This window comes from Meles meles, chromosome 1 (genome assembly GCF_922984935.1).
Source record: "Meles meles chromosome 1, mMelMel3.1 paternal haplotype, whole genome shotgun sequence".
Lineage (NCBI taxonomy): Eukaryota > Metazoa > Chordata > Mammalia > Carnivora > Mustelidae > Meles > Meles meles.
This window is the reverse complement of record NC_060066.1, coordinates 78,791,455-78,812,504: the sequence shown is the minus strand read 5'-3', so window position 1 is coordinate 78,812,504 and position 21,050 is coordinate 78,791,455. Positions and strand designations below refer to the sequence as shown.

Here is a 21,050-nt window from a genome sequence, read left to right as displayed (position 1 = left end):
TTACTTAAGATAACGAACCCTGTAGACAATATGCAATATAAACTTGTCATAAGGTATTTAATGGGATCTATCTTGAAACTAATGCATTTACTCTAAATGAAACTCAAACGGATAAGTTTTCTACAAAGAGCACTAAAAAGTCTCTTTTCCTAAAAGATTTGTTTCCTAATCCATATATATGTGATGAAATAGCTATTTTCCCTAGTAAGTATAATCTGCCCTTTTTTTAGAAAATCAGATTATTTAAAAGAAAAACATTTTAAAGCAAAATATGCAGCAAAATATGCAGATACAAGGAAAATACTACAGTGAAATAAACACATAAAATACCTTCAAAAGGAGAGGGTATTTGCAAATTCTTTGTATTGGTGTTACTAAATATCCTTCCAGGGGAACATCTGTATTCTTCCGTCCTCCAAGTAGCATGCAGTTCTGCAGTGGAAATAAAAATAATTAATCGCAATTTTTTAAAGCTGGAGCCATGAAATTTTCTTCTATCATAAAATTTTCTGCTAAAATCTTTTGAAAGCCTGTCTTTATACCTTCTTTCTCTGAGATGAGCCTGTGAAATCACAAAGAACATTGACAGAAGACAAAGAGAAGTATTTTCGTATCACGTTAGTTATAGAAACCAAAATAAGTTTTAAATACATACCTTTAAAATTAATTTTTATGTACTATCCTCTAAAGTCTGAGGAAAAAGAAATAGGATAGAGATGGAGGAATAAATGATGGGTAGGTGGATGGATGGATGGATGGACAGATGGGTGGATGAATGGACTGATGGATAAATAAATAACAGACAAAAAGATACACAGATCAATCCTGCTTATAAAAGGAGTTGTGTTGTAGCTGAATTGTGGTGTTGTGCTGTGTTGTAAAGAGCAGGGCCTGAAGACAACCGCGTTCTATACATCCTCACCACTGACTAGTGATGTAACTTTGGGTTGATTTCAGAATGCTAGTTTTCCTGCCTATAAAACTGTCATGTTTTAACCAAGTGATTGCTCAGTCACTTTTAGCTATAATACCCCACCAGTGACAATGGCCAGTCAGTCTCTGAGAAGGAGGTCAGGTATGATCACCAGAGAGGCAAGATGAACGGAGAAATCTCAAAAGCAGCAATCAGAATAACATGAAATGGAAGGAAAATCAACTCTGATTAAAAAAAAAAAAGCCTATATCCTCTGAAGCATCTGGTCTTTATTTTATAATTTAAGTATCAATTTAAAAAAGAAAAAGATTAGAAACTTGTGCCAAATCCTTTTCCTACAATGCCTATCAGAGGGACTGGCAAAAAGAAAGTAGTCGATAAATATGTAATAAATGGAGAAAAGGGCTCCTCAGATATCATACTGATAATTTAGCAACCTTTATACCAGCATTTTACAAGGGATGAGACTACTGTCCTACATTCACTGAGAAGAGAGACCAAGAGCTGAGCAGGAAAGGATGAAAATGAAAAGACTGGGGGTAGCAGTATCTGCCCCCCAGCCCCAAATGTCGTGAGCAACTTGGCTTTAGCCAAGTGTATTTGAGTCAGCAAAACTAACATCATGACTTTAACTTCACCCAGACACTTTAGAAGACAGGGGAGCAAAGAAGTGTTCTGACTCAAGCATGCTCTTTGAGGGCTTCATCCCCCCATTGCAATCAGTTTATCAAAATTTTTTCCAACCCCACATGGTGTTGTCCCCAGAGGAACCGTATGAAACACAACTATGTACATCTCACTGTATTTTCAGTGATGTTTCAGCATCCTTACATACGTTAGCGCCCCTTATAAACACAGCCACCCCTTTCCCTAGCCCCGCGTTGAGGTACCCTAAGAAATTCATGACTGCTTAACACACTGTTATTTCCTTGTTTAAGAGGACTGTACAGATCATGAACTGTCTTCATAATAGCAGAGGTGGGTTGTCACTTTAGACTGGCTTATGAAAGCCAACTCGCTCTCCATGCGTCTACAAAGAATATCTTCTAAATGAGCTCCCACAGATCTCCATGATGATGAAAACTGTGCCAGCATACCCAAGTACCCAAATAATACCACCACCAAATCTGTACTCTTAACTGTCTTCCCAAGGGTGACTGTTATTATCCCCCATTTTATGGAGATGGAAAATGACACCGGCGATAAAATCAATTTCTTAAAGTCATTCAGGTAATTAGAGATCACTTAGTACCAGAGCAGGTATTATAAAAGCCAGGTTTCCTACCAGACTATGCTGCAGGATCATCTAAAAACCAACACACTTTGGACTTGACTGGCATGGCTTGACACAATTCAGTCAATAAACTAGATCAAGGGGATCAAAGAGTCAACTGTGCTGAGAACAGACTGGATTCACTAAGACAATGAAGCTTTAACACCTCCTAAAAAGCTCTAAAATTTTAGTGGCATAGAAGCCTCTTCTGGCTGTGGCAGAGAAAAGGGATTAGTAAATCCTCTTCCTAAAAAAAACAACTGTAACCTCAGCAAAACTGTCGAAAATATCAACTTCAGGGCTCTGGAAATCAACTAAAGTCAAACAAAAAAACAGAGAAGTGTTTTTTCCATGAAAAACTGCGGAAATTTCTGGTAAGAAAGGTGGGAGTCTATAGCATTCTCACAAGAGCTTCTCCCACCTTCCCCCTGCCTCCCCGTGCTTCCGCCCTCCTCAGCTCGCCCTGCACAGTGGCCCTATCAAAATGGTGCTTCCACAGTGGCTCTCCTGCAGTGGCCGCATCACAGGGGCCCTGACATAGTGATAGACCCTGAAAACCTGCTTTCAGGTGGGGCTGCAGAAAGTAAATATCTCACTCCTGAGGGCGTTGTCAATAAAGTTAGCACACTATATAAGAAAAATGGAGAATGCCCACAATTCCCTTGGCCTGAGATTATAGCCCTCTTTGGAGCAGATATCAGGCTGTGCATCTGTAAAAAAGACCCAAGGGGGAAGCGGTGTCCCTATGGAAAGAAAAACCTAGATCTGACTTGAAAACTGCCTACTCTCTGAATGTCTCCCCCACCCCCCTAAAGTAACACATAGATCCATAGACAAGATGATTAACGATGTTTGGTCACCTCTGACAAACCACCGACAGAACTAAGTTAAGCAGTTACTGGAGTGACCCCTAAAAAGAGAGGCTAAATTAAAAAACAAAAAATTGAGTAGAGAGAGCAGTTGCACATACAAGAGTCACAGGTTCTTAAATCAAGTCCAGGAAAGTTACAAAAAGACAAAACAGAACAACACAAACAAAAAACAACAACCAACTTCAGGAAATAGACTTGATAAATTAAGATGAATAATGTTCTTAGAGCAATCACCCCCCCAAAAAAATAGTTCAAAAAAATCAACAGAGGAAATAAAACAGTACACTAAGGAAGGTAAGGGAGGAACAGAGGGGTAACAACAAAAACACATACAGAAAAAACAATAAAATGGTACCTGTCAATACAACAATACCAATAATTCAGTTAAAGATCAATGAATGGAACAGTCCAATCAAAAGTCAGAGATGATCAGGCTGGATAAAAAAATCAAGATCCATAATGATGTACTGTAGTTGGCTAACTGAATTTAAATAAAGTAAAATAAAAAAAAAAAGGCAAGATCCAACTATATACTGTCTCCTAGAGACATGTTTTAGATTCAAAGACCTAAATAGTTTGTAAGGAAAATACTGGAAAAAGATACACAAACAGTACAAGAAGTGTCATGGCTATAATAATATCAGCCAAAACAGACTTTAAGAAAAGAAATATCCCTAGGGACAAAGAAAAACATTTTATGATCAATAGAAATACAAATACAAGCACTTTCAATGAATATATATTTAACAACAGAGCCCCAAAACATATAAAACAAAACTGACATAATTGAAAGGCAAGACAGACAATTTAACAATTATATCTATAGATTTCAATATCCTACCCTCAATAACTGACAGAACACCTAGAGGAAAAGAGAAAGAAGAGAAGAACAACACTATGAACAAAACTGACCTAACATTTATAGAACATTCCACCCAACAGTTACAGAATATGCATAGTTTTTAAGCACACATGGAGCATACAGAGAGGGGGAAAAAAACAAACAAACAAAAAACAAAAAACTCCAGGACAGACCATATGCTAAACCATAAAAATGTCTTAATGAATTTAAAAAGATTTAAATGATTTAATTATGTTCTCTGACCAAAATGGAATTAAATTTAAAAAGTCAACTACAGGAAGAAATCTGGAAAATTCCAACCTTGGGAAATAAAATAACGGAATGTTAAAACTCATCATTCTAAGATTTTACCCTACTGACAAGCTCAAAAGTCAACCGGCCAGAGATTTCTGGATGCTGGAAGAACACATAAAACTCCTAGGCCAGAGCTACAGGACTTTTTTTTTTCCCCTGAAAGCAATAGCAGTAGCCAGAGTATCATTATTTTGGGGCCAGTTTGCCAAGGCTCAGTTCCCAAATCGCAACACAAGAAAGACCAGGTGGCCCATGCACATGGATACCAGGAAAGGAGACCTGAAGCTAAGAACCATGCATCTTTCATGAGGGCAGCAGGCGTGACTGCCCGCCACTTAGGAGGAAGAGAATATCTCTACCTTCTGATATAAACATCCTTTATATCGTGATATAAACATCCTTTAAAGATCAGCCAGAACAAAAGCAGTCAGTTCCTCCGCTCCGAAAATGTGCAGGGACACAGTCCCATGCAGAACTGCCTTCCAAGACAAACTCTAAATAAAGAATAGACAGATATTACGAAGGAAACGAGACCTTTTCAATAACTGAATGAAACTGAAAACACATGTAAAATTTTATGGAATAAAACTAATGCAGTGTGTAGGACAAAATCATAGCTTTAAACACCTACGTCGGAAAAAGCAAAAAGGTCCCAATAAAAACTCTTGACAAACTATGAATATAGTGGAACTTCTTCAACTGGGAGAGGACATCTGTGACAACAGTAAACTTCACACTTCATGATGAAAAACTGATTGATTTCCCCCAAGATCAGAAACAAGGCAGGCATGTCTGTTCTTATCACTTCTATTCAATAGTAAACTGGTTCTAACCAGTGCAAAACCCAGGGGGGAAAAAAGACATCTATATTGAAAAGGAAGTAATATAACTGTCTACTCTCAGATGACTTCATTCGATATGTAAAGTGTCCTAAAGAGTCTACCAAAAAAACTCCTAGAACTAATACATGAATTTAAAGCACATGATATAAGAATATACAATAAACAAAAATAAATAAAAGTCAAATGCTTATATGGTAGCAATGAACAGTTCAAAAAATGATATTAAGATCATTCCGCTTAGTGAAATAAGTCAATCAGAGAAAGACAACTATCATATGATCTCCCTGATATGAGGACGTGGAGATGCAACATGGGGGGCTAGGGGATAGGAGAAGAATAAATGAAACGAGATGGGATTGGGAGGGAGACAAACCATAAGTGACTCTTAATCTCACAAAAAAAACCTGAGGTTTGCTGGGGGAGGGGGCTTGGGAGAGGGGGAGTGGGCTTATGGACATTGGGGAGGGTATGTGCTATGGTGAGTGCTGTGAAGTGTATGAACCTGGCGATTTACAGACCTGTACCCCTGGGGATAAAAATACATTCTATGTTTATAAAAAAAAATAAGAAATAAATAAAAAATTTTAAAAAAGAAAAGAAAAAATCATTCCGATCACAGCAGCATCAAAAAGAGCAAAATACTTGGGGAAAAAATTAACAAAGTAAGTATAAAACCTGAATACAGAATTCTTTTTTTTTTTTTAAAGATTTTATTTATTTATTTGACAGAGAGAGATACAAGTAGGCAGAGAGGCAGGCAGAGAGAGTGAGAGGGAAGCAGGCTCCCCGCCGAGCAGAGAGCCCGATGCGGGACTCGATCCCAGGACCCTGCGATCATGACCTGAGCTGAAGGCAGTGGCTTAAACCACTGAGCCACCCAGGCGCCCCTGAATACAGACTTCTTAAATAAAATGAAAATATGTTCATATGGAAAAAATTTAATAAATCCTACTTCAACAAAATGTAAGAATTCTGATGTCCAAAAGATAACATTTTTAAACAAACCACACTGAGTGGAAATATTCACAAATTATATGTCAGATACAGAAGATGTGTTCCAAAATAAAGAACACTTATAGCTCAATATAAGATAAACATCTCAATTTAAAAATGGAACAAAAGATTTGAATAAGCATTTCACCAACAGGATATATGAATGTCTAATAAGAACATTGAAAGCATGCCTGGTATCAATGGTCATGAGAGAAATGCAAATAAATATCATCTTGAGATAAACTACACATCCACTAACCCAGCTATAATTGCAACTGGTAATACCATGTGTTTGCAAAAATATAAAGAAACTGCAAACGTACATTGCTGGTGTATATGGCACAGTCATTTTGGCAGTTTCTTAAATATACACTTACTATGACCTAGTAATTCCACTCTTAGCATCCATCCAAGAGAATGAAAATATCCAAAGACTTGTACATGAATGTTCATCTCACCATCGTTGATAAAACAGTTCAAACTGGACATTTCCTGACTTTTTCTATACTAATACCTCTCTCTGAAAAGATCTTCAAGGCCCATCATTAATCATACTTGCTTGCTGACCCAAAGTCCATACACCGGCAAATGGATAAATAAAATATGGTATAGCCATACAACGAATACTATCCGGCAATAAAAATGAATGGCATATGGATACATGTTACAATGGAGATGAACCTCAAAACATTTACTCAGTAGAAGAAACCAGGTGTAAAATATTACATTGAACCATTCCATTTATAAGAACTATCCAGAAAAGGCAAACTACAGAGATTGAAAGTAAATCAATTGATAGCCTAGAGTTTACAGGGGTTGTAGAGATGAGCCATGAGCAGGCATGAGGGACTTTTCAGGGTGCTAGAAATCTCTATAACTGGATAGTGGGGATGGTTCCTCCACTCCACAATTGGCTAAATAGTATTGAATTGTACACTTACAATGTGGTCCTTACGGGCAATTAAATTGTCCAAATTACTACCAAAATATGCATTTCTCTGTGCTATCCTAAAGAAATAAAACATATATTCTTGGGACCTGGGTGGCTCAGTGGGTTAAAGCCTCTGCCTTCGGCTCAGGTCATGATCCCAGGGTTCTGGGATCAAGCCCCGTATCCAGCTCTCTGCTTAGCAGGGAGCCTGCTTCTCCCTCTCTCTCTGCCTGCCTCTCTGCCTACTTGTGATCTCTGTCTGTCAAATAAATAAATAAAATCTTTAAAATAACATATATTCTTATTCTTTCTGTGGAAAGTGAGTAAGGAACTTATGCAGGAGAAAGTTCAATCTTGAAATTTCTTTTCTACTATACCCACGAATCGCTTCCTTCCTGTGATGGCCCCATTTACAGCTCTCTTAGCAAAAGCAAATGAAACCCTAGGGAGCTGAGGGATATACAAGCGATGATGAACTCTGGCATAAATGTCTTCTCTCACTAAGAATCTGAGGTTCTCACAAACAATTCATAGTCAGCCAGGAGAGGCCATTATCAGTGTTTTCCCATCCATGAGCTTCTGCCAACTCTCCCTTCTTACGATTAGAGTCCTTTGTGACTTTAGTCTCCTAGCCCGGACACATTTAAAGCATTGTCCCATGAGTAATTTTTGCACCACATTGACGCTAGTCCTTGGTTCCTTAGAGAGCCTAGCAACAAATCACAGCGTATGGTAACACTCATATATATACTTACCAAAAGAAATGTGCGGATTGTTCTTATTTTGTTAAGTTCGAAAAGCAATTTCTGTGCCTTCTCATGGTTACTACAATATTCATCATAGATACCAAACTTGTCTTTCTGTGAATTTGAATAAGGATAAGTTAGAGTCATGGTAATACCTATTTGGAAAGATCAACCTGTGTGATGTTTGTGAACATATTTTATGTGTCCAAAGCGTTTACTATATTTTGGGAGCTCTACTCTGTGTATGTATCTAAGCACACTTCATTTACCAATTTTCTCTGATTCAAGAAGAATAATCTAGGAAAAAAGGTTATACGAACTAGAGTCCAATATGACGTATGCAATACTAAGTAAATGAGCCAAATGGTAGCAAATTACAGAGAAGAGGGTACTTAGCTTTCCTGAGACGGTTCAGATACAGCTTTAAAAAAAAAAAAAAAAGTAGTATCTGAGCAAGGTTCAGAGAGATGAATGCATCATTCCCAGGCAGGGTGAGGGAAGAAAGCATTTTAGGAACAGGGAAAAGCATGTGCCTGATCATGCAGGAATAGAGGGACCTAATACCCTGCAGTTCACATGCACCAATCTGGACAGCTGTGTTTAGGAGGGACACGGACAAACAAGAGAATAGTCAGCAACAAGTGACTAAGATAATGATGGACTTAGAGTCTCCAAATATGAGACTCTCTGTGACAAAGTATGAGAGGTCATTTCAAGTAGAATCATTTGTTAGTATAATAAAGTAAGGAAATGGTAGCTACTTTCAGACAGCTGTCATAGTGTAATGGGACTTACAACACTGTGTAGCTCCAAAACACAAAACTAAGACCACTGGGTGGACATTGCAAGGGCAATCCATAATGGGCAGTGGTAGGCAGATTCAGGATTAACATAAAGATCTTCTAGTGTTTATAGCTTTCATTAAAAGAGATCAAGTAGGAACAAGATAAATAACCTTCGTATTTGCCACAGAAGGGGTACATTCAAAAAGGGAGTAATTTCACCATCATGACCTCTAAGCATCCTTCTGTCATTAGATTTTTCTCTCAGTGGCTAGGATTAGTATCTACCAAAGCAACTCCAATAAGAGGAAGACACAGAAAATGTATTGATCAAATATTAGAACCGAAGTACACCCTCTGGAATTTCCATGACATACATTTGGAAAGCAACACTGAGTGCTATTTTATATAGCCAGCAAAAAATATTTTGAGTTACTTATATTTTGAGTTACTTATTTCAAGAGATGGTATGACCCAAAAGGAAATACGCTTCAGAAATAGTTTAGCTAAATTCATGGATGACAGATTCATAGTGTGTTACTGAGGAAATGGATGTCAGAGTGCAAGATTCCCATGTGAGGCCCTGGACTAAGGCAGCAGATGCTCCAGCTGGCAGAAGATGTGAATTCATTCATGAAGAGGAACAGTCTGCATTAAGTGGACACAAACATGCGTGGTTTCCAGTCATACCCAAGGAAAGTACGGCTTGATCTTCCTGCGCCAAGGAGCCTCTCTCCATTTAATATTAAGTACCTTTATGAAATATTTCCTGATTATAAAAAGAACTTTTGCAGCTTTGCCCACTCCAGACAGGATTACAGACCTAAAAATTACATACCGGGGGCGCCTGGGTGGCTCAGTGGATTAAGCTGCTGCCTTCAGCTCAGGTCATGATCTCAGGGTCCTGGGATCGAGCCCCGCATAGGGCTCTCTGCTCCGCAGGGAGCCTGCTTCCTCCTCTCTCTCTGCCTGCCTCTCTGCCTACTTGTGATCTCTGTCTATCAAATAAATAAATAAAATCTTAAAAAAAAATTAAAAAAAAAAATACATACCGTTAACTTTCTAAAGGCTAAATAGAAATAAAAATAAACAAAAATTGACTTCTGTGACAAAATACTCTTTTGCATTTTTAACAGAGACGAAAATGATTACAGGAGCATGATGTGTAATTTGAAACAACGGAGGACTGACTGGTTATTCTTCTGCACCACTCAGTACGACCTTCTGAGAAACTACCCTTGAAAAACAAAAGACTCCTGCGTCTGTGTACCTAGAGTGACAGGGCTCCTTCACCTGCAGGCTTGTCACCAGCCCATTAACAAGGGAACATTCTGACTCACAAAAGGCTCATCAGGCCATTGTAAGAGTAAGGATTTTCTCCCTCAAAAGGGAAATGCTCTATGTTTGGGGGAAACATAAAAATCCATTCATTATGAACAGCCTGAATATTCATTAGGATTCAAAGCTACAGAGGATGCCAAGAACTAACTTGCTGGAAAAAAGAAAAGGCTGTTTGTTCTTCACTGAATAAAATGGATGATGTGAGGACCTCACCCCTTTCCTGGCTCTCAGTGGAAGATTTCATTGGCCTTAAAAGACCCCAAACTTTCGGTGTCACATTTTACTTCTACACTGAGTTCTCACATGCTACTGTGCCAAAAGCTAAACCTTAAAATCTGGGGGATGGGGCAGAGCTTCTAAAATAAACAGAAATTGATCTTACAAAGTGAAGAAAGCTGGTTCCACTTCTTGTTGAGTGTTAGGTTCTGGATGCAGGCATTCTTCCACGCCTTTTAAAAATTCCTTAGGTACAGCAAGGATATCTTCAATATTTGAGAACAGCATCTACAAATAAATATAATAAGTGCAATAGTGAAGCAGGTCAAAAAAAAAGTCCATGAGAGGATAGTATTCTCTTTGCAAGCTGAAAATTTCAGGGCATGCTTATCCTTTCTACCCACGCAGAGGGCAGAGGACCAATTTTGTCTGGACATCCTTTCTACTACACAGCTCTGGGAACCAGGAACCCATTCCTGGCTCTCAGGAAAAGCCCGAATAACTAAATCCAAGCGTGACAGTCCCCAACCCATTAGTGAGAATGGGCAGCAGGTAACATAGTGCAGGCAGATTTGCTGGCAGGCTTTTGGGGGCAAAGGCTTCTTTGGTCTCTGGAACAGCATCCTGGAATGGACAGCTTCCCCTCTGGAAAGGTGCTGTTTCTGGAAGTGATAGCTTGGACAGCTACAAGGTCATTTTGCAGGGATGAGAAGAGCCAGCCCTGGGGCAAAGCAGATAACCTGGATGAAAGTGAAGAGCTAGACAGAACCTGGCAATCTTATCCACCTCCCTGAGTCACAGGTCCTGAACCTTCTCTTCTGTCTGGAGTCCCCAAATGAGAGCTGATGTGTCTTCAACTTGTTTGAATAATAAGTGTCTATTGCTTGGGACCAAAAGCACACAAACTAAAATGCTCCCCTGGTAAGAGAATTTGAAAGTTCATTTTTAATTTATAAAAAAAATAGAAGAGCCTATAAAAATCCTTGGGAATTTTTTTTTTTTTTAAATAAAACAGCAAATCAGCACCAAAAATAAATAATCAATAATAATTTAGGCAGCTTAAATGAATAATAACAGTAGTGTAATTAATTTTCATGTACCTCCTCCCCCTTTACAAAACTCTTCATCATTTTCCTTTCCTAAAAGGAAAGGCTTATACATGTGTTTCTGAGTTGAAGACATTATGCAGACATTTTCTGCACCACGGAACCACCCAAATCATTTACTCTTTGGTGATCAAAGATTGAAGTCACATTTGTCCACATCTTGCTTCCTAAGCCACCTCAGGCAATGCTCCTACTTAGGGCTCTGTTCCCCCCTGCTCACAGACACTGAGGTTCTTGGTCATGTGTTTGTTTTTCTTCCTCTTTTCAAACTGCCCAAAGGCCTCGGCAAAAAATTGTTCCATGTCTTCTACGCCTCTACGTCCTCATCACTCTGTTTCTTTTCCCAAAACCTCTTTCCCTTTATCTCAGGGTCGTCCACACAAGTGACTGGCACAGAACTTATAGTGGAACTGAGGAGAAGCTCAAGAGCCTAGAGTAACATCCCACAGAAGAAATTTTAACTAAAAGGGAATGTGTGCTTGGGTTGAGGGCAGACTGTGCCTCTTCTCACCTTCACTGTTTCTTCTGTTACATTTTGATCAATTTTTGATGCAGCACACTGGTTCATTCAGTGTAAGAAAACCTGCATGAAAAAAACAAAAAAAAAAGATATTGTGAAGGCAACATTAGGTTAATAAAATAACAGGGTGTTGATTAGAACTAAATTTTTTATAGGAAACCAGAGTTTAAAAACCCAGTAACTCCTGAGAATAATTGTTTAGTTGTAAAAGGTGAAACCCTGGTTCACAGTGGTTTCTCCCTGGGAATATATCCTTCAGAATTTGGGGGCAAGGGGCGCCTGGGTGGCTCAGTGGGTTAAGCTGCTGCCTTCGGCTCAGGTCATGATCTCAGGGTCCTGGAATCGAGTCCTGCATCGGGCTCTCTGCTCAGCGGCGAGTCTGCTTCTCTCTCTCTCTCTGCCTGCCCCTCTGTCTACTTGTGATCTCTCTCTGTCAAATAAATAAATAAAATCTTTAAAAAAAAAAAAAGAATTTGGGGGCAAGACCAAAAGTGATCATGTATATATGAACTAAATTTATCCACCACGATCTCAATGTTCTGTGGTAAACAGTTAGGAGTCAAAATTTCCTAAATTTCTAAGTCTTGCGAAGTACAAAACACCAAAATCTAATGAAAAATTATGAATAATGAATAATGAAATATTGAAATATTGAATAATGAAAATAATGAAATAATGAATAATGAAAAATGTATCTCCTTCAACTCATTTTTTGTCCTCCCCACTCTTTCCGTCAGGCATGCACAGCAGATCACTCTTAAAAGTCACACAGACATGTTCATTGCTATAGCATTTTCAGATAGTTGTGGATATTCTTCTTTAATACAACACCATACCTCAGGTCATTTCTTAAAGGGTAGTCATGATTTTTAATCTGAAACCAACCATATCAGTGAACTCTCCACACTCTGTTGCATTAACACCAACTGATCTATCTGCAGTTTGAAGAGATTTATTACATGTGCTTGATGCTATAAGGTATTTTAGCAATGATTCACTGGGAGTTAAACATATCTTCAAGATATTAACACATTTTGTTATTTAATATCAAAGAAAACCCACATCACAATAGTTAGTATCAGTATCCAACTCATTAGAAAAATCTGTAAGTATGAGGAAAGTATCGAGCTCATAGATATAAATTTTCCAAAACTCAAAATTCACTTGCAAACTTGAATTTATCATCATCAGCAAATACTATCAGTTGTTTTCCTTGAGGTGACAAGCTTACTTCATCCTTTTTGAAAAAAAACTATCTGCCAAATGCCTGAATGCCAGGAAACTGAAACATAGTTTATCTCACAGTTGTTATTTCAAGTAAATATAATGTTCCATAGCAACTCAACCACAAATTCTAGTCCCTGGAGACAACCATATTTTTGAGTATGAGCAGAAGTACTAGGTATACTTCCCATTTCATCACACAGAATATTAAAAAGACACATGCTCAAGAGTCAGGACTTAATAAAACTCATAATTTTTACAGCTTTAAGTGAAATTGGCATCCCCTTGTCACTCCCTCATGAGTGAGGACCAGGAAGTATGTCTTGGCTACTAGTAGAGTTTGGTGCCACTGCTGGATTCACACTAAAACATCAGCAGTTTTACACATGACTGATTTTCCCCCACCAGTGTAAGCAACAGCACAGTAGCGGGTCAGGGGGGTGGGGGGGAAGCAAACGAAGTCTTAGAAGTCTTAGTATTACCACGAGAATAGCTTTGACCTTACATATTCTCCAAAAGGATTTTTGCAAAACGCCAAAAACCTGCAAAGCACCAGTTGAGAGCCACTGTTTTAGGTATATAAAACATATCAATAAACAAAATAGTCAAGAATTTCTGCTCTTATTCTAGTGGGAGGAGGCAGACAATATGCAATAAACATAATAAACATATTCAGCGTACTAGAAGCTAGGTGCTAAAACTGAGCAATGAACTTACTGTAATAATAACATATCTACACACAATTGAAAAAAATTATTATTAAATGTTACCAAACATTTAAATTATACCAAGTCTCTACAATCTCTTTCAGAAAACAGGAGTAGAAGAAACATTTCCTAACTTGTTTTATGAGGCCAGCATCATCCTAATACCAAAACCAAAGACTTCACAAGAAAATAACAGACCAATATCTCTTATAAGTATAAAAGTTCTAAGTGGGGCGCCTGGGTGGCTCGGTGGGTTAAAGCCTCTGCCTTAGGCTCAGGTCCTGATCTCAGGGTCCTGGGATCAAGCCCAGCATAGGCTCTCTGCTCAGTGGCGAGCCTGTTGCCTCCTCTCTCTCTGCCTGCCTCTGCCTACTTGTGATCTCTATCTGTAAAATAAATAAATACAATCTTTACAAAAGTTCTAAGCAGGGGCGCCTGGGTGGCTCAGTGGGTTAAAGCCTCTGCCTTCAGCTCAGGTCCTGATCTCAGGGTCCTGGGATCAAGCCTCGCATAGGGCTCTCTGCTCAGCAGGGAGCCTGCTTCCTCCCCTCTCTCTGCCTGCTTCTCTGCCTACTTGTGATCTCTGTCTGTCAAATAAATAAATAAAATCTTAAAAAAAAAAGAAAAGAAAAAAGTTCTAAGCAAAATATTAACAAGTAAAAGCCAAAAATGTCTAAAAACAATTGTACTCCACAACCAAGGGGAATTTACCATAGGTATGCAAAGCTGGTTCAACTTTCTAAAATCAGTTAATGAAATCCATCTCATTACCGATCTAAAAAGGAAAATCATACGATGTGATCAAAAGATGAAGAAAAAAGCATTTGACAATTCCAACACCCACTCATGACAAATACTCAGTAAACTAAGAATACAAGGGAATGTCCTCAACATTATTAAAAAAAAAATCTTTTAAAAAAACCCTACAGCTAACATCATATATAATGGTGAGAAACTAGAAAATTTCCCATTACAATCAGGACCAAGGCAAATCCTGTCACCACTCCTTTTCAGCATTGTCTTCCATTTCCTAGTTAATACAGTAAGACAAAAAGGGAAGTAAAAGGCTTATAGGTTGGAAAGGAAAAATAAAACTGTCTTTGTTCACAAACGATATGATTGTCAGTGTGGGAAATGCAAAAGAATCGACAAAAAACCTCCTGGAACTTAGAAGCAATTATAGCAAAGTTGCAGGATACGTGGTTAATATACAAAATTCACTCACTTTCCTCTGTGCCAGCAATGAACAAATGGAATTGAAATTAAAAACACAATACCATTTACATTAGCACCTCCAAAAATGAAATACTTAGGTATAAATCTAACAAAATATGTACAACAGGAGGAAAGCCACAAAACTCTGATAAAAATATACCAAAAGAGACTAAATAAATGGAGAGAGGCAGTCCACATTAATGGATAGGAAGACTCGATAATGTCAAGATGCTAGTTCTTCCCAACCTGATTTAACACAACTTTAATCAAAATTCTAGCAAGTTCTTTGGTGGATATCAACAAAACGATTATAAGTTTATATGGAGAATGAAAGACTCAGAATAGTCAAAACAGTACTAAAAAAAAATAAGGAAAAAGTCACAAGACTGACACTACTGGATTTCAAGGCTTAATATAAAGCCATAATCAAAACAGTATGGAATTGGTTAAAGAACAAATAGATAAATGAAATACAACAGAGAGCCCAGAAACAGACTCACACAAATATAGTCAACTAAGCTTTGACAAAGGAGCAAAGGCTATGCTATACAATGGAGAAAGGATAGTCTTTCTAACAAACAGTGCTGGGAACAACTGGACATCTACATGTAAAAAGATTAGAAAAAAAAATCTAGACACAGACCTTACATCCTTCAGAAGAATTAGCTCAAAATGGATCAGACCCAAATATAAAATACAAAACCCTAAAGTGCCTAGAATTAACATAGGGGGAAATTTCTAGGTGATGATATGGTGATGACTTTTTTAGATGTAACACCAAAGGCGTGATCCATGAAAAAAAAAATTGACAATACAGACATCATTAAAATTAAAAACTTTTCCTCTGTGATGACAAGAGAATGAGAAGACAAGCCACAAACCAGAAAGTATTTCCCTAAGAATTATATGACACATGTGATAAAGAATCATAGTCCAAAATGTACAAAGTAAAATTCAACAATAAGAAACTCAACAATGAAATTTAAAAATGGGCAGAACTGAACAGACACCTCACCGAAGATATACTCAAGGCAAATAAGCGTATGAAAAGGTGTTCAAATCTTGTGTCATTAGGCAGCTACAAATTAAAAGAACAATGAGATACTACACACCTATCAGAAAGGAGAAAATCCAAAATACTCAGAGTGCCAAAGGCTGTCAGGCTGGGGAATAATCAGAAACACTCACTCATTGCTGGTGGGAATGCAAACTGATACAGCCACTTTGGGAAACAGTTTGGCATATTCTTACCATAAATGTTCTCACCATGCCAATTCAGCGATCGTGTTCCTTAGAAGTTACCTAAATGAGCTGAAAATTTATCCATAACAAAACCTGCACCTGCAAGTTCACAGCAGCTGTATTCATTAATGACAAAAGTGGGAAGCAATCAAGATGTCCTTCAGTAAGTGAATGGATAAATACATCCAAACGATGGAATATTCTCAACCTAAAAAAGAAATGAGCATGATCTGGCCCCTCCCTCCTCTCATATTCTGTCTCATCCCAGCTTCCCCATTCTGGGCCACTGCCCAACCACAGCCACCTCTCTGTGCCTCCCCAACAAGCCACGCCTACTTCCACCTTGGCACCTTTTCACAACCTGCTTCCTCAGCCTAAAACCCTCTTCATCTGGCTGCCTCCTACTGTCACTCACTCCTAAGCTTCAGGTCTTTCATGGCCATCCAGTCTAAGTGTTCCCTTTCCCACCCCCCATCATTACCTACCTACCCCATTACTCTACTTTATCTACCCCATGGCACTACCTGCTCCTCCATGTCCCATTTTATGTATTTGTTTACTAGTCCCCCACCTTTATACCAGAGCTCTGTGAAGGCAGTCTACCTGTTTTGTTCACTTGGGTTTCCCCCGTGTCTCCCAACAATGCCTGGCACTTGGTAAGCACTCAATAACTTTAGTGGTATAAGTAAAAAATATTTTCTTCACTAGAGGGTCTTTGTTTCTAAAGACCACCAGACTGTGTAGTATTAATTCCCCTCGTGTATTATCTTCCCAGCTATTAGAATACAGCTAATCATCAGCAACTTAGAATATAAGAATATCATACAATCGCTTTTCTTTTTCATCATCATATACCAGGGTACCTCAATATTAACACTCTGGACACTTGTGTCAGAAAAATGTTGGTTGTGGGGTTTGTCCTGTACATGTAGGATGTTTAAGTGTTTCATGGCCTGCACTGACTAGATGCTAACAGCAACTACCATCCCAGTTGCAACCACCAAAAATGTCTCTCCACATTGCCATAACTCAGCACCCCCACAGTGGTGCAGTTGAGCGCCCCTGGTATATACAATCCCCAAATACCTATAGCACTATTAAGGAAATTCACAAATTTGAGACTAAAAGCTTCTGCATTATCAACATCTCTGGGCTACATGATAAAAATAATTTTTTCTGGCTTCCTGGGTTTTAAGCAATGTCCCCTATTTCTCCATATATCTTCTTATTTCAATGATTTTGTTAGATTATAAGTAAAAAGTCCACCACATTTTTATAAAATTATTAGGCAGAATTTAAAGTTCCTTTCAAACAAAGCAGATTTTTTTAAAGCTCCCTTTGTTGTATAGTTTCAATTCAGGCACGATGAACAACAATTATAAAATACTTGGAGTTTGCATGTCTGTTCTCCATCAGACTATATAACACTACAGAAAATGTATGGGCAGCATGTTTTCATCTTTTGGAACAGATATTAGTTTGTCCCTAGACTGCCATGACAACATTCCACCCATACAAAGCTCCAAAAACAGAGAATAATAAATCACTTGTCACTCGTTCAGTAGCACTGAAGACTAACCCTCTTGGGCATCTATCTCTCTACAAACGATTAAAGGAAAATATATGTCACCCTGGGTTACTCAGATAGATGCCTAAAAAGATCACAGGGATACCAAACAGTATGTCAATATCCAGAGGAAAAAATCTTGGAATGTTGGTGTTTTTTCATGATTCAGAACCAAAAGGATTTATTACGTCCTATTTGTTGAGAGCCTGTTAATATGTACTCAATTTCCCACAAAAAGATGTTTTATTCTTTCTCAAAACAACTATTATTTCAAAAGTAACATCACCAACATCTAGACGAAGATCATTTTTCACCATACAACCATACTTTTTAAACTTCCTTGGCTGAAACTTCTCCAGGATTTGAGGATAATTAAAACATTATTTAGTGTCTTCTGTTTGACCTCAATGTGTTAAAAGGCAGCATGACAGAACTGTGCTCTTCAGGACTTCTCAGGGGCAAGAATTTATGAAGGATCAGCATGTAATCGGTAATCTAACCACATACAAGGCACAAGATTTTAAGGATGGTTAATAGGTGGTTAGAGAGCCACTAGTGAAAATGGACAGAAGATGAAGGAAAAACCAAAACCATGATGAATGGAATCTCGGAGATGCATAAAATGAAAAGGAGAGTAAGAATCAGAATAATTATTAAGTGATTTCAAAGCATACCAAGCTTTTCTGAAGTGTGTTTTTTTGCCAATTTTTGTTATTTTGTTAAGTTTTTGGTTTTCTCTTGTGTGTTTTTGTGATTTCAATTCCTAGGTCTCATCCTCACTGCTCAGCCCATAAAAGATAAATAATAGCCATCTTTCTTGTATATTTAACTTCCATTGACTTAAGGCAGTGAGTTAAGTCTAAAGCGGAGATAGAAAGCAGTAGAGGTATTTTGAACATAACACAATTGGTTAAAATATTGTTTCAACTGCTACCGTTTAAGGAAATAAAAACATTTACATAAAAAATCAATCATTACAGTCCCTCTTCAAATGCTGGGAAAAAAAAAAAATCAACACAGGTTCCACATCCTGAATGGTAGCAATAGCCTGGAGCAAAAGCAACCACAAGTTCCCTTCACAGGCTGCAGTCATCACTATTCCCTGTTACCCTCAGACCAAAACTAAATGGCAATTGTTTTTTATTCTCAACACTAATATTGTCATCTAATTTATATAAAATTCATTTTACTGATTTTTGTGACTTAGAAATCTCTGTGGCCCTTTAAATTTTCAGCACATAATCTTGAGGTTTTGCCAAGGCCCTGTTACCTTTTATAAAGCTTTCTTTAATAGTAATCATTCTGTTAGGGTCCGTGATCAAAGGACAAAAACCAACACAAAGTGAAAGTCAAGCAAAGCTTTACTTCCAAGCATCGAAAATCAAACCAACCAGTGGGGGCCCTCTCTTACAAAGAGGCGATGACAACCAGGACACCGACTCTGGAGGTTCCCCTTACCCGGCGAGGCGGTTCCCATTACCAGGCGAGGCGAAGCGAGGCCAGGCCAGGCCGCTCCCCTTACCCCGCGAGGCGGCGAGGCGAGGCCCAGCCGCTCCCCTTACCAGGCGAGGCAAGGCGAGGTGAGGCCAGGCTGCTCCCCTTACCTGGCAAGGCGAGGCGAGCCGAGGCCAGGCTGCTCCCCTGATGCTGGGAGAGGCGAGGCCAGGCCAGGACGCTCCCCAGCGAGGGAGGCGGCGAGGCCGCTCCCCCGCGAGGTTCATGACGCTCTGCTCCTGACGATTACAATGCTCCCAAGGATGCTGGTCCCAAGGACCATGCTCCCGACGACTACCACGCTACCACTACTACCTCAAAGACTATTACTACCCCCCCGCCTCACAGACTAACCTTTATAGAGGTGCTTGAGTCCGGCCCACACACAGATGGCCAATGAGAATGCAACACACAAGGAAAACTGCACAGTCACCCTGGGTCAGCAATAGGGGTGGCCAATTGAATCCCAATTCACCACAGCAAATATATGTGCACCCCACTGATTGGATGTCTCCATCCAACCTGGCCCGCCCCCATATCCGGGGCCTGCAAGCAAGTTCCTCTGGGAGGGGCAGGGTCAACCCAAGCCCACAAGGAAATGGCTCTCTCTGGCCAACCAGGCCCTTACAATTCCACACTTCTAACTTCTATTTGATTTTATTTTCAAAGTTTGCTTATTTTTAGTAATCACTACACCCAACAGGGGGCTTGAACTCAGCATCCTGACATCAAGTCGCATGGTCCCCTGACTGAGCCCCCAGAGTTCTAAGTTTTAAAATGGCACTTGGTCTCAAAGTATTAGAGTGAAAAATTCCCCCGAAGAGAAGAGAAAAAGCTTGAAGAAAAAGCACGAAGAAAACCGGAGCCTATTGACTTAACATCTGTTTTTCCAAGGCATTAACAATTATATTAGATGTTAATTCTAACATAAAGTTTACATTTTTTTTTTCAGATGGGCCTGTCATTTTACTTTATCAGCCTGTGTGAGTTCTGTCCATACCAAGATCATGAAGCACATCACTGAATTCAAAGCCATAGTGTGGCCTTACTCCACATACATTGTTCAACTTTTCTTAGTACTTTGTGCTCTAAGTCCTCTCAAGGATGATAGATGGGCTGCAGTCTCTATAAACACCTTACAGTTTGGTCTTGAATTAATTTTTTCTACCTTCTTTGCATTTGTTAGTTTTTAAATTTCTGAAATGTGTATAAAATATGACTGAAGAGACTCGGCCAACTAAGCCACCCAAATATCCCAAAGTACTATTATTATTAACCTAATTTAATGTGTGAGGAAACCAAGGCTCAGAGCCTTGGCTGCATTCCCTGCCTATGAGACATACTGTATCTGCATAGGTGTGTGGTAGGTGTTTATAGGTGTGTTGAGGAGGATTAGCTCTGAGGGGTTTCAAAACAGCAGACTATAAACATTGGGCACTTCTTAATCTTATTTATTTAGTTGTTTTTTTCCTGAAGTTTGGTGTATCACTGACCATTCCGGAAAAAGACATCAATCACCCAAAACAATATAAAGGAACACAAGATCATCATGAATCAAATGATACGTGGAATATATAAGCCAAGAGAAATTTATTGCCAAAAGTCACTTTATTAAAAAATATTTAATAGTTTAAAATAAAGTAAAATGACAGGCCAACCTGAAAAAAAGTTCTACAGAAAAGTCAGGTACAGAAAAGAAGACTAATATCCTTGGAGCTGCCTTAGCTCTTCTGAATGCTATCAACTCTTTATAGCACCAAGAGAACCATTAAACAAACATGGCGCATTAGGCGAGATTATAGAACAAAAATTAAAATCTATTCCTTTATGTATTACAAGTCATAATATTTGTAAAAGAGCTCAAAGTCAAATGAAAATAATGAACCTTT

At 38.7% G+C, this 21,050-nt stretch overlaps 1 pseudogene; it reads right to left on the bottom strand.

Moving 5' to 3' along the window:
* The window catches only part of LOC123946304, a 98,368-nt pseudogene that overhangs the window by 18,114 nt on the left and 59,204 nt on the right, over positions 1 to 21,050 (bottom strand).